This window comes from Aedes albopictus, chromosome 3 (genome assembly GCF_035046485.1).
Source record: "Aedes albopictus strain Foshan chromosome 3, AalbF5, whole genome shotgun sequence".
NCBI classification, from domain to species: domain Eukaryota; kingdom Metazoa; phylum Arthropoda; class Insecta; order Diptera; family Culicidae; genus Aedes; species Aedes albopictus.
Genome location: NC_085138.1, coordinates 137,544,078 through 137,554,567, shown reverse-complemented (window position 1 = coordinate 137,554,567; position 10,490 = coordinate 137,544,078). Strand labels below are relative to the sequence as shown.

At 39.2% G+C, this 10,490-nt stretch overlaps 1 long non-coding RNA gene across 2 annotated transcripts; it reads right to left on the bottom strand.

Moving 5' to 3' along the window:
- Positions 1-2,830: 2,830 nt before the first annotated feature.
- On the bottom strand, positions 2,831-4,338 carry LOC115270307 (uncharacterized). Of its 2 annotated transcripts, XR_003899144.2 has the most exons (3): positions 4,020-4,338; positions 3,836-3,958; positions 2,831-2,996 (listed from the first exon to the last, which is right to left on the bottom strand). It is a non-coding gene; the product is annotated as an uncharacterized LOC115270307 (long non-coding RNA). The 2 variants fall into 2 exon arrangements; XR_009998537.1 differs by having other exon boundaries at positions 3,836-4,338.
- Between the last annotated feature and the right edge of the window lie 6,152 nt (positions 4,339-10,490).

The following is a 10,490-nucleotide window of genomic DNA, read 5'->3' as shown; positions in this document are numbered from 1 at the left end:
TACACTAAACGCAGATTTTCCGGAAACAGCCGGAAAATCAACTTATTTCATTTTGAATGTACGGTAAAGGATTCCATCAAATATTTTTTTCAATATTTTCATATATTGTATGTAAATTCAAAGTCAATTTGTTTGGGTTTCAAATTAACAGAATAACAACATTAACCTTCTTTAACAAACTGCATTGTTGAATTGATTGACTATCAATTTCATTCACTTTGTACGGTCAAAACTAGCACGCGCTGTGAGTTATATCAAAGAAAACGGCTAAACTTCAGCTTCACTTAACCTCTTCTGATAAGCGTAAACAAAACATTTGTACACTGCTTAGCTGTCAAACGATTACACGATAACTACACTTGGCAGAAACACAACGGAAAACCCAATTACTTCATTTTGAGTTTTTCCACTTATGATCAGGTTTTGATGTGATTTACTCCAATGTGGAGCGTTACGTAATTTGTGGATGGCGCCTAAGCTGTATTTCTGTTTCATATCTGCATTCGACCTGCTTACTGCCGGGTCATAGCATTTCGACTGCTAAACTGCCCTATATTAGCAATTTGAATCCTACCTAAAATCTGACAGCAGTTGCGTAGCATTTCAAATGCACGGTAAATTTTAGTTAACAGGCATCATGACTGCTACTTTATTGCTATAAAACTGCTAAGAGAGATGAGTGATTCTAAAACCTCAAAACATTTCCACTTCTAATTTACGTATCATGGCTGTAAAGGCCCATATAGCCGAGGCGGTAAACGCACGGGTATTCAGCATTACCATGCTGAGGGTGACGGGTTCGATTCCCGGTCGGTCCAGGATCTTTTCGGAAAGGAAATTTCCTTGACTTCCTTGGGCATAGAGTATCTTCCTGCCTGCCACACGATATACACATGCAAAATGGTCATTGGCAGAGGAAGCTCTCAGTTAAAAACTGTGGAAGTGCTCATTGAACACTAAGCTGAGAAGCAGGCTTTGTCCCAGTGAGGACGTTACGCCAAGAAGAGAGAGAGAGGAGGCTGTAAAAGCCACTATCATTCGCATGTACTGTCATTTGTAGGTAACAACGAAGAAGATCAATGGGAAAAATATGCTATGGCAATCCATTGTTGGTTTGCTATGGGCGACTTCATTATCAGCACCTGCCGAGCCCATAATATAACGACGAAACTGCGGGTGTTAGCCTTAAGTAGATCAAAATTCCAACGCACTTTATCTAATCATCTATAGCTTACCCTGTAGCGTGGTTCAGCAGCATCGTCAACTCAAGGATCGAGGGATCGAATCCCAATTTGGCCGAAATCAGCAAAAAAATCAACAACAACGGCAGTTTCAGCCATGTCCCGAGCCGCAAAAGTTCCACGGGAGAGTAAGGAAAAATAGAAAAGAAGGGAAGCTGTAAAATGGGCAGGGGAAAATATTTGTTTTTATTTTTGACAATCTGGGGGATAGGAGGGATAGGCATTTAATCAGCCGTATATCGGGCAAAAACCTGCATTTAATTAGCACTTATGGCGCATATACAGCAGATTAGCATTTAATGACCTGCTGTAAAGGCGCATATAGTGCCGAATTAATGCCATTTTAACTGCTTATTGGTTACCTGGGGAAGATTGATGCGACTTTGTTGAAAATCCGATGCAACCCAGCAATCTCAGGAAATCTCAGCGGATTGCTGTTGCGAAGTGCACGTGGCTGAACTTTCAAATTTATTTGTTCCAGAATTGTCCCACAGTCTATACGTAACTCGAGATTGGATTAAACGACAGCGGTTTTCGTAACTCGGTAGACGAATCGGATCTCTCCAAGGCAATCTTCGAAGCGCGAAATGGAGAAAAGCGACGTTGGACAGATTCCATTCTCTCGGTACCGATGCAGTATGCCGAGCTCCAGATTGCTGCAGAGCAGTATTCAAGAATGGAGCGCACTAAGGAGCAATAAAAAGAATCCAAGCAATGGATGTCGGGAAAATTCTTCGCTACTCATTTCAGGTTTCTAGCGGCACGCCGCGGCGCGCCGAGGTACGTAGAAACCTCTCCCATCACTGTGCGCGCAATCCCCGAATTAAAAATACAGTAGAAAAACCGAACGTTGTATTGTAACAGTACTATTTAGAACCATATTTTTACAATAGACACCCCTGTAGAAATAAACATACAAAAACAATAAGATGTAATGTAGACACCATACCGTGAATTGTAAATAAGATTTTTACAATATATTATACAGGTTGTTAAGTATCGTAACTGTTACATATTCCCGGTTGGGTAAATTGGCAGAGTCCACTTTGAATTCATATGTAACCAACACAAACAAACTGTAATAATTGTGTTTGCCATCTATGGGTATAAAAGACTGCCTGAATAAATCCTATGTTCACTTCTTAACAGTAACCTAAAAGTGTCTTTAATTTCGTAACTAAGAAACACCTTAAATAGTTATAGTTCATAGAATTGAACAGTGGCGGCGAGAAAAACGTTTTAAATCCATGCAGTGTAAGTGATCAGGTTCGACCAGTGATCAAGTCACCGGCTGCGTTGTTCCATACACTGAAAACAATCCAAACGTCATTGTTACGTGAAAACATACGTGGTTTTTTTCCATCGTACTTTTCACGTAACACCTACGTGAACCGTAGGTGACAAAGATGAACCAATGAACTCTTTCAATTCACTCATCCCACCGGAAAACAACGCCAGAGCTACGTGATTTTTTAATAACATCCACTAAGTGATTTGATGAGACTTAACTGGTGTTCCAGTGAAGTGCCCTGATACGGATCCCTTCGCTAGAGCTTCGGTTTTTAATCAAAATAAAAGAACAACTACAATTAGTTAGATGGATGTACACTTTTATTGTTAAACTAAAACTAATAAATAGTCGACACGCTGTTTTGATCGTTTTGATAGGCGCTCTTGATTTACGGTGTAGTCGCATCGAAATGGCTGCAGACGGAAGCCTTCATCGAAGCCTTGAGCGAATAGTCGTAATAATATCTGTTTTAACGGACACAGTTAAATCATCCTCGATGCACATTTATATTAGCGTGGTTCAAAAAATCGTTTTTGCTCCACACCGCTTTTTCGATTCCTAACCAGATTATATGCCTTCTCACAAAATTTGAGCTCATTTGGTTGAAAATTGAGACTGCACAAGCCCGTCAAAGTTTGTATGGGAATTACTATGGGAAAACGATGTTTTTCATTCAATCAACCGTAGCATTTCCCCAAGTGCCCTAGTGGGTTAGTCGACCCTTGGTAATCCTTGGCTACTCTATCAGCTACAACTTTGCCGAAGACCGCATTCCAATCGGACGCCTCATTAATTAGTTACCGATTTTAATCCAGAATCGAAATCTTTACTCATGATGGTTAAACTATTCGGTGGGCATCACTGCATTCTGCAGTGGAACATAGTAGCCATGATTTCAGTGTGCTATCTTTGGCGCCATATGCAGCAATGTTGCCTGCTAGGAAGCTGGAGGATCATAGCTAAAGTTTGCCCATTTGGATACAAATCGATAACTAATTAATGAGGCGTCCGATTTGAATGCGGTCTTCGGCAAAGTTGTAGCTGATAGAGTAGCCAAGGATTACCAAGGGTCGACTAACCCACTAGGGCACTTGGGGAAATGCTACGGTTGATTGAATGAAAAACATCGTTTTCCCATAGTAATTCCCATACAAACTTTGACGGGCTTGTGCAGTCTCAATTTTCAACCAAATGAGCTCAAATTTTGTGAGAAGGCATATAATCTGGTTAGGAATCGAATAAGCGGTGTGGAGCAAAAACGATTTTTTGAACCACGCTAATATATATTGTATTACGTACCTACCTTATTTTTTAAACAAACATTTCGGAATACATTGTGCTCCGTCAGCCCGCAATGTCTTCGTGAGTGAGAAATCTTTACGCGTTTTACCACCATTGCGGCAAAGTATTTATGAAAAATTGCGCTCTGCAAAACAAAAATATTACTATTAGGAACACAGATAAAACAGAAGAATAATCCAACCTACCTTCCAAACTATTGAATTTGTTTTATAAAACTTCACTCCACTAAATCTTGAAGTTTGTTTTCAATGGCAGCCATCTTTAAATTTTATCACAACACAGAATGAATCGTGGTCATTCAGCCAATCAGAATGAATTAAAGCATGTACGTGATTTTCACGTAGGTGTGATAGGTCAAGACAGTAAAAATGACCGGAGCCACAATTCAGTCTTATTTAGTGACCGGTAACTGTTACCTTTGTCAGGTGAATTGAAGAAAAAGTTCATTTCTAGGAATTTACGTGATTTTCCACGTAGTAATGACGTGTGGATTATTTTGAGTGTATCATAGTGCGTGCATCAATTGAAAAAAAAAACTTGTTTCCAACGCCGAGTGTGATGTGTAAAAGCCAGATCAAACGTAGGCAAACTGTATGCTGAAACGTAGAGGCTAATTGATTGACTAGTGCAAACTTCACCATAATTTGTGGCTTATTCGAAGCGGTAGTGGAACTAGCAATTTTGCAAAACCATGTACGAAAAATACTTAGGCGATAAAAATTAAGTAGTGGGCAGTGCGGAGTGCGCAGAATCTGAGTACTCAACTGATTCGAGTGGACCAGGACCGGCAAGGACTCAGGAACCCATTGAGTGGGTATAGTCGGAGAAAAGCGTAAGTTAAATTTCCTCATATTTTGTCCCTTTCTTATTTCACTCAGAGAATGTCGGCCATGGGAACGTTGGACAACTATGTGGCGGGAACTCCTTTTACCAACTATGTTGAGAGATTGGAGAGCCCTAGCCGATTTAACAAATGGGATGAAGAGAATAAGAAATGTGTTTTAATAGCTCTTTCTGGTTCGGTCGTATACGATGAGTTAAAATTAATGTTTCCTGGTGTAGAACTGCAGACTTTGAGATACGATGACATGATCAAAAAGTTGAAAGAACGTTTCGACAAAGTCGAACCAGACATGATGCAGCGATATCGGTTCTACAACCGTTATCAACGTCCCGATGAAACAGCTGAAAGCTATATTCTGGCTGTTAAGTTGCAAGCTGAGAATTGTGATTTTAAAGAGTTTAAAGAAACCGCAATTCGAGATAGGCTTGTTATGGGACTTTATGACAGAGAGTTGCAGAAAAAGTTGTTGATGGATGAGGATTTGAGTTTAGCAGCAGTGGAGAAAAAGATTATCAGCAGTGAGGTAGCGGGAAACCAAGCCAATTCTATTTTCGGGCCGAAGAGACGAGAGTCATCTGAAATCAGCTCAGTAAAAAATCGATTAGGGAAAAAGGAGTGGAATAGGAACCTCAGAGATTATGAGAGGGAATCCAGAGGTTATGAGAGATCACCCAGAGAGTATTACGGACGGTCTAGAGATCGCAGTCGGAACGTGAGTGAGAAAAAACATGTGAGCTTTCGAGAGAGATCGACTTCGTATAACAGAGATGGTATCCGTATGCAAATGCAATTTGCAACTTTTGCAAAAAGAAAGGCCATTTGAGACGACAATGTTACTCCTATCGCAACAACAACTCTGTTAGGTTTGTGGACTCAGGTTCGGGTTCAAAAACTGAAACATCGTATAACTTTAAGCGGAATAAAGAAAACAGTGCATCTGAGGTAGAATCGGACGGTATGGAGTGCTTGTTGATAACCGCTGTAAACAAAATCAATGAACCATGCATGGTTGATGTTACGATAGAAGGAAAACGAATGCAAATGGAAATAGATTCAGGAGCGGCGGTGTTGGTAATTAGCTATATAGATTATTTAGAATTTTTTGGAATGGTTCCTATTAACACCTGTGAAAGACAATCAGTGGTCGTGAATGGCGATCGCTTACATATTGTAGGATAAATCAAAGTTAGGGTTGTTTTGAATGGAACAGCGAGTTATCAGAAAATCATCATTTTGGAATGTTAAAAACATTTCACACCGCTCATCGGTAGGACATGGCTTGATTTCTATTATCCGGAGTGGAGAACAGGGTTCGTGCAGAAAGCTCCAGTCAACAAGTTGGTGCAAAGCAAAGGTACAGATCAAATTGTTGAAGATTCAAAGCAAAAATACTCAAAAAATTTCAACAAAGATTTTTCAGAACCGATTAAGGGTTACGAAGGAGAGTTGCAGTTGAAACATGACCAATCGATCTTTAAAAAAAGCGTACACAGTTCCCTACAAACTGAAAGACAAATTGGATAATCACCTCGATATGCTTGAACAGCAAAACATAATAACAGCCATCAAAGCTAGCGAGTGGGCTTCACCGGTTGTCGTGGTCGTGAAAAAGGATCAGGATATCCGTATGGTGATTGACTGCAAGGTATCTATTAATCGCGTTATAGTACCGAATACTTATCCGCTACCGCTAGCTCAAGATATTTTTGCTTCTCTGGCTGGGTGTACGGTTTTTTGTTGTTTGGATTTGGCAGGTGCATATACACAGGTGCAACTCTCTGAGCGTTCTACTTAGAAGGTTTATGGTTATAAATACACCCAAAGGTTTATATACTTATAATCGACTTCCACAAGGTGCATCCATCAGTGCAGCAATATTCCAACAAATTATGGAACAAATCCTACATGGGCTGGAAAACATCAGTGTTTATTTAGACGACGTCCTTATTGCAGGAAAAGATTTAGCTGACTGTTTGAAAAATTTGGAAGCAGTCTTAGAACGTTTGTCTAAAGCTAATGTTAAAATAAACTTTTCAAAATGTAAGTTTTTTGCAAACAAGTTACCATATTTAGGTCACAATCGAACAGGCTAAACCACCCAAGAACGTTAGCGAGTTAAGGGCTTACCTTGGCCTGATTAATGATTACCATAAATTTGTTCCTCGCCTGTCCGCAAAGCTGAGCAGTTTGCATGCCTTGTTGAGTAATGACAAACAGTTTGAATGGACTGATACAAGTGATGAGGCATTCAAGGCTAGTAAAAGATCTTTGTTGGAGGCAAATATTCTGTAATACTATGACCCTAATAAGCCACTTGTTGTCGTATCTGACGCTAGTTCATATGGCTTGGGGGGTGTCTTGGCTCATAAAGTGGAAAGTAAGAAAAAATCCATTTGTTTTACTTCTTTTTCTCTTAACTCGGCGCAGAAGAAATACACCATACTACACCTTGAAGCCTTGGCGCTTGTCTGTACCATAAAGAAATTTCATAAATTTCTTTTCGAGAGAAAATTTAAGGTTTTTACCGACCACAAGCCGTTACTGGGGATTTTTGGCAAGTGTGGTGCCAACTCAGTGTTTGTGACAAGGCTTCAGAGATACATTATGGAGTTATCTATTTATGACTTCGAGATCGCTTACCGACTCTCAGCACTGATGGGAAATGCCGATTTTTGCTCGCGGTTTCCGTTGGACCAAGTGGTTCCTAGAAGCTTGGACGGTGAGCATATCATGAGCCTCAATTTCTCCCATTCGTTACCACTAGACTACAAGAAAATTGCAGAAGCTACTTCTGTAGATTCTCATTTAGTGGAAATCCGACGTTTCGTGGAAGAAGGTTGGCCAACATCGCTGAATGAACGGTTCAAAGCTATGTATTCATTGAGAATCGATCTAGAGGTTATTGATAACTGTGTTCTGTACCAAGGAAGAGTTGTTGTTCCTGTGGGTTTAAGACCTAAAGTGCTTCGAATGCTGCATGCTAATCACATAGGCATTATAAAAATGAAACAACTAGCCCGTGAAACTGTTTTTTGGCCAAGAATAAAGCTGGACATAGAGGATTTTCTCAATCGTTGTGAAGTCTGTATAAAGTCATCTCCAGCGCCAACAAAATTGACAGAAAATAAATGGATCCCTACAACTAGGCCATTTAGTCGAGTACATGCCGACTTTTTCTATTTTGATAGGAAAATGTTTTTATGCAATTCAGTATAATAATTTACATTTTATATAACTTATTTTGGTATCATAATGGCCATTTTTTCCGAACTGGCTCATTATGCAACTGAAATGAGTTGCAAAATAAAAAATAGTTGTATAATGTTCATTTGGCCGCTTCAATACTTGTAATACATCTCCGATGCCTTGCAAGTATTGATAATGACAAGAAAAATGATAGAAGTTGTCGATTCTATCATTTTCCAGGATGCTTTCAATGAATGGCTGTGTATGTGTAGACTAGACTAGACTACACATAGTGATCTTTAAGACAAAGCGAGCGGTGCTTAGAAAATTTCCTCAGATCCGCTCTCCTTATTGATTTCATTTTGCGTATTCCACTGGTTTGCCGGGGAGGCCGAGGGTGTTGACCATGGATATGCTCAGGTCAATGTCAATGACGTATGCCAGGACAATTAGGAAAGTTTGAGCGGTTTCATTCACATCGCAAGGGTCGAGAACAGTTTCCCAGTCGATAGTTCTCAGCACATTAACGATGCTGTGATAGTGGCTTTTTGACAATTCTAGATTGAGTTTAAATGAAGGCGAAAGTAACATGAGAGAGTTCTTTTCATCAACTCTCTCTTCTGCAAATTAATGTGACAAGATGCAAATATGGTTGCACTTTTTGGTCATAAATCGCTATGTTTCGATGCAATTTTCGATTTAGCCTAAGGGGGGCGCTCAACAGGCTTGAAGTTTGTATGGGAAAACGTGGCCAAATATATGCAGAAATCTTAAGGTTTAGATTTTTGCCTCTAGCTGGCTAAAAGCAAAACATTGTGGCTATTTTTCCAGTATATGTAAAGGAATAACATAAACAATAAAACCTCAATATTCCGCCTCACACGCCTAGGGTATAACTTTTTTACAGACGTCGGATCACTTTGCGGTCTTTGACAAAGTTGTTTGGTATATAGTCACCTACATTAATACCGAAGCAAAAATCATCGAAAATTTAAGATTTCTGCATACATTGCCCCCTTAGGCTCAATAGATTTTGCTCAAATTTTGAACGTAGGTTCTGGAAACCCAAAAAAACTGATTCAGGAGATAAGACTCGGATTTTTTTAATTTTTATATAGGTGTGGGTCACCCTACTGTGTACGTTTATAATGCTGATTAGTGATACCAGCTAAGTTGCAGTTATTGTGTATTAGCATACTGCACACCAACCATTACGGTATAATTAGAGGCAGTGGCGATGCCTTAACCTCAAATCTACCTGTTCAGCCAACGTAAATTCTTGAATTTTCCTTTCCCATCAAATAACCTTGCAATTTGTAGAAAATCACGAGAATAGTCGTTTCTGATCTTGAATTCTTCGCAAATGCAAGTTTTAGGGTCGTTGAACGGGTAAAAAGTGAGGTTACGAGACGCCACTGATTAGAGGAAAGATGTTGGGAAGAGGATATTTTGAAAATTTTATGGTATTTTATACTATCATCTGCACACAATATACTGTTACTGATGAAAAATCAGCCTTTTTTATGCATGCAATCAAAAGTTTTACACTATTTTCCGTGGCGCAATTTGATTCCGTACACCCTTTACACTCTCCAGTCAGCCTAGTGGTTAAGGCTATGGATCGCCAATCCGGAGACGGCGGGTTCGATTCCCGTTTTAGTCGGGAAAATTCTCTGGACTCCCTGGGCATAGTATATCATTGTACTTGCCACACAATGTACAAATTCATGCAATGGCAGGCAAAGAATGCCCTTCAATTAATAACTGTGGAAGTGCTCTAAGACCACCAAGTTGAAAAGAGGCAAGCCAAGTCCCAGTGGTGACGTAGAGTCATAAAGAAGAAGAAGAGCCCGTTCAAATGTATAAGTGCCAAGTATCGAAAACAATTCCAATTGAAAAAGTTTACATCAGTACTATAGACCTCTATAGACTGTTTCAGAAATTATAAATACACTAACGATTACCTGCTATTTCAATTTGAGCATAAAAACCAAAAAAAGTTTCTTTTACCTCTTATTGTAAACATGCTAACGAAGCAAATAATATCAAATTGTTGATGTTTCTGGTACAGTGACCCCACAATTTATGAATCGGAAAAAATGACCACAGTTTATGGATCACTCCATTTGATCAACATGGTGATTCATAAATAGTGTACAAAAATTAAGGTGATTCATCGGTGTGGGGTCACTGTAAAAGTTAAAAAAATAGGGCTCTGTAAACTAGATGATTAAAATTTGAAGTTGCACAAAGTGGACAAAAAGTGTAGCGTAGTAGAAAAGAAAAAAATCTCAGATAAAATATTGATTCCCAAACACAATAAAAATGTCTGTATCGATAATAAAAAATATTTCTCGATTGGTAAGAGTAATTTTTACTAGAATATTTGATCAAGAACCACCATTACGGGCCTTCTCAATACAAAATATTTTGTTTCAAATTTCTCAACAACACCAGTAGCAACGAACGTTAAGCAAACGAATGTCTTAATTACTGCTTACTGCATTCGTTTTTGTGGTATGAAAAGCTTTGTCATCTGAAGGATCGAATGAGCTGAAACAATAAGTTTGTTTAGATTAAATGCGTTCAGGAAAGCTAAGAAACTGTGTGGTAGTTCTTATATTCC